The 4,478-nt window shown below is 44.0% G+C and overlaps 1 pseudogene; it reads right to left on the minus strand.

The window, feature by feature from the left end:
- Positions 1–312: 312 nt before the first annotated feature.
- Positions 313–3,807, minus strand: LOC110531161 (annotated as a pseudogene).
- Positions 3,808–4,478: the final 671 nt, after the last annotated feature.

Genomic DNA, 4,478 nt, shown 5'->3' on the forward strand with positions numbered 1-4,478 from the left:
CAGAAAAACATTCTAAAATGCGTAGGGAAAAGAGTTACACAACGTGTGTTCTCACAGTGGTTGCAGATTTGCTGAATCCCTCCGGTGAGGTGTGGCAGAGCAGAGGTTATGTTTAATGTTTGTCAAAGCTGATATTTGGTTGAGATAATGTTAAATAATATAATTTCCAGTTGCTCAAAACACAGCATAATAGCCAAAGCATAACTTTCCCCAACCATTTACTTGTAAATAAGAACATTTCATAAATGGTGATAGAATTATACATAGATAAGAGAACAAATATCTTCGAATATCATTTCTGGGGTTAAAATGTTAGGCCCTGGCCGATATCATGTTACTCATGCCGATGACTTCTCTCTCTCTGTCATCAGCTCAAAATCTAGCGGCTGCTGGCAGAAGTTACACTCCCCTGACGAGTGAAGCTTCAGCTCCAGACCTACCTCCTTCCAGGCCTTCACCAGATGCTCTGTGGAGAGAAAAACATTCATATTTAATCAATCACAATTGTAACTACTGGATTCAAAACCACAAAGACTCATTGGGGTGTGTGCTTACCGAAAAAGTACTGCATTATCTGGGGTGTGATGTGTGGTGGGGGCGATGCGGAGGCCCTCCTCTCCCCGGGCCACCATGGGGTAATTGATGTCTTGCACGTAGATGTGGTAGCGAGACATCATGATGTCACACACCTCTGTATTCTTCGCAGGGTCCACCACCTGGAACAAGGGGTCAAAGATTAATCATCAGGTGATAATATAAATTGCTTTCTTCAGGGATGAAATATAACATCCAAAGTTGATAGGATTTTCCGTCTCTCGTTTCCATGGTTTGAATCTTGATTAACAGGCCAGGCTTACCCTGACAGGGATGATGTGGCTGGGGCAGTGGACCGTGGACTGAGTCCATCAGCATCTGGTGCAGCAGCTTGATGTTCCTCTGGTGTTTCCTGCGCAGCACGCGGCCCTCCTCCCCATTCAGGGTCTGGATGGACTCCCGGGCCAAGGCCAACAGCATGGGGGGCAGCGAGGTGAAGATGAAGCCTACTGCGTAGGAGCACACAGTGTCCACCAGGGCACCAGGGCACCAGGGCATTGGTACCGACGATGTAGCCGCCAACTAAACCAAGCGCCCTACCTGTGAAGAATAAATGAGGTAAGGTAAGGCATAAACCAGGTAAAGATGTATTTAATTAATATGACGATCTGGGTGAGTTAAATATTTGATAAACACCCATATTAATTTGAGCTTTTTTTTTCTCTTTCGGAGAGTGTTTATCAACCATTAATTGTTGCAATTTTTTAAAAACAGATTTTTCAAATGTTCATCCACTTTTTGAATGAAGGTTTGTGAACTAATGTGTGTATGATTTTTTTGGATTGAAAGCGGTGGAAAAAGTACTCAATTGTCATACTTAAAGTAAAAGTAAAGATACCTTAATAGAAAATGATTCAAGTAATAGTGAGTCACCCAGTAAAGTACTACTTGAGTAAAAGTCTAAAAGTCTAAGTATTTGGTTTTAAATATACTTAAGTATAAATAGTAAATGTAATTGCTAAAATATATCAAAAGCAAAAGTATAAATGATTTCAAATACCTTATATTAAGCAAACCAGACGGCACTATTTTCTTGCCAGGGGCACACTCCAACACTCAGACATCATTTACAAACGAAGAGAGTGTTTAGTGAGTCCGCCACGTCATGGGCAGTGGGGAAGACCAGGGATATTCTCTTGATAAGTGCGTGAATTAGATAATTTTCCGTTTTAAAATTGACTTTTGGGGCTCAAGTAAAATGTATGGAGTAAAAAGTATATTATTTTCTTTCGGTATGTACAGTAGTAAAGTAAAAGTAAAAGTTGTCAAAAATATAAATAGTTCAGTACAGAAAACCCCCAAAACTACTTAAGTAGTACTTTCAACTTTCAAAACGAGACAGCCTATAGGGAGGAGGTGAGAGACCTGGCCGGGTGGTGCCAGAATAACAACCTATCCCTCAATGTAACCAAGACTAAGGAGATGATTGTGGACTACAGGAAAAGGAGGACCGAGCACGCCCCCATTCTCATCGACGGGGCTGTAGTGGAGCAGGTTGAGAGCTTCAAGTTCCTCTGTGTCCACATCAACAACAAACTAGAATGGTCCGAACACACCAAGACAGTCGTGAAGAGGGCATGACAAAGCCTAATACCCCTCAGGAAACTAAAATATTTGGCATGGGTCCTGAGATCCTCAAAATGTTCTACAGGGCCCAGTACATCACTGGGGCTAAGCTGCCTGCCTTCTAGGACCTCCACACCAGGCGGTGTCAGAGGAAGGCCCTAAAAATAGTCAAAGACCCCAGCCACCCTAGTCATAGACTGTTTTCTCTAGTACCGCAAGGCAAGCGGTACCGGAGTGCCAAGTCTAGGACAAAAAGGCTTCTCAACAGTTTTTATCCCCAAGCCATAAGACTCCTGAACAGGTAATCAAATGGTTACCCGGACTATTTGCATTGTGTGCCTCCCCCAACCCCTCTTATTACGCTGCTGCTACTTTCTGTTTATCATATATTTGTAGTCACTTTAACTATACATTTATGTACATACTACCTCAATTGGGCCAACCAACTAGTGCTCCCGCACATTGGCTAACCGGGCTATCTGCATTGCTATCTGCGTCCATGGAGAGCACCATCTCAAAGGCCACAATCATAAGGGTGGTAGGGTCAGACTTAAGTAGCAGCACTATTACATGTTTGATGTCGTTGTGATGGAAGATTCACTTCTTGGCCCCGCTGTTCCTTCTACCCTGCATCACATCATTCTGTCCATGAGCATGTCATAGAATGTAAAATGAATCTACTATAGAACCCGGGAAAGAACAAGGGTATGAAAAACTATTCCGTTTGGATCAGTCATAATCGGTCTTCTCACCTTTGTGCCCCACTCACATGATGGCCTGAAAGGCTCTGGGTCGCCGGCTCATGCCCAGGTCGTCATTGCTGCACCACACAGACACGTCTCTCTTCATGAGAAGCGACTCTGAGCAGTTGTCTGCCATGGGGAAGGACTTGGCGCGCCCTTTCACCGTAGTAAACATCCGGTAGCTGTGATCTTTCTTCCTGGTGTCAATCTTCTTCTCGAAGAACTTGTGGTAGTGGAAGTTGGCACACGCTGCAAGAGAAATAACGACGGGTAAGGTCTTTGTCACTGTAGTTTGGATGCAGCCTCTTTCTAAAATCAAGGATGCCTGAACAGTCGATACACAAAAATATAACGTGTAGCCCCAAGTGTACCAGGATACATGTGAGCAGGTGTTTACCTTCGTGCAGGTTGTCTCGTAGTAAGTGAGAGACCTTAGGGGGGCGCTGTTTCAGCATGTTCTTCAGGGTGCCTGGGTCGGCCCTGTCAGCATAAAGGGGGATGAAGATGGTTTAAAAGAGTGATCAACTAGACTCCTACAGTAGCAAAACCACTTCCACCTCACCTAGGTAGCTTTTACGAGTGGTTCTACTAGACTAGGTGTAGTATGACAAAAGTCCTGGGATTTCTTGAAAGGTGACTATCCACACCAAGCTTTCATAACACACATATAACTGCTTACACAACTGAGTGGAAAAGGTCAAAGACCGCTCGCATTCTTACCTGTGTAGACTGTACTCCTGTCCTGTATTTCCTCTGACAGCTCGATGCGGGCCTCCCTCACCACGTTGGTGTTCTTCTGCACCATTTCAGCCACCAGGACGGGGAATTTGGAGCACACCGGCTGGCCAGGATGGGGCATTGGGTGGCCCGGGGGTAGCTGGACCACCTGCTCTGACTCTACCATCAACAACAGGAGGACATTTGATTAACTTAAATACATGTATCTGTCTTTGATTGAATTGTGTAGGCCTATTAGTGCACTGAGGAAAATATGAAAATACACCGAGCAGAAATATAAACTCAACATGCAAAAATTACAAATATTTTGCTGAGTTACAATTCACGTAAGGAAATCAATATACCCTCATGAAGACAGCTAGTCTGTCGAAACGTTGGAAATGAGATTATTAAATGATTTAATCTGAGCTCCTAGAGTGTGCGGCTCTCCTTTTCGTTTTCATGTAAGGAAATCAGTCAATTTAATTACATTCATTCGACCCTAATCTATGGATTTCACATGACTGGGAATACAGTTATGCATCTGTTGGTCACAGATACTTTAAAAGAAAAGGGAGGGTGTGGATCAGAAAACCAGTCAGTGTCTGGTGTGACCACCATTTGCCTCATGCAGCGTGACACATCTCGTTTATATAGAGTTGATCAGGCTGTTGATTGTGACTTGTGGAATGTTGTCCCACTCCACTTCAATGACCTGTGCAAAGTTGCTGCATATTGGCAGGAACTGGAACACCCTGCCGTACACGTCGATCCAGAGCATTCCAAACATGCTCAATGGGTGACATGTCTGGTGAGTATGCAGGCCATGGAAGAACTGGGACATTTTCAGCAACCAGG

This window comes from Oncorhynchus mykiss, chromosome 9 (assembly GCF_013265735.2).
Source record: "Oncorhynchus mykiss isolate Arlee chromosome 9, USDA_OmykA_1.1, whole genome shotgun sequence".
NCBI lineage: Eukaryota > Metazoa > Chordata > Actinopteri > Salmoniformes > Salmonidae > Oncorhynchus > Oncorhynchus mykiss.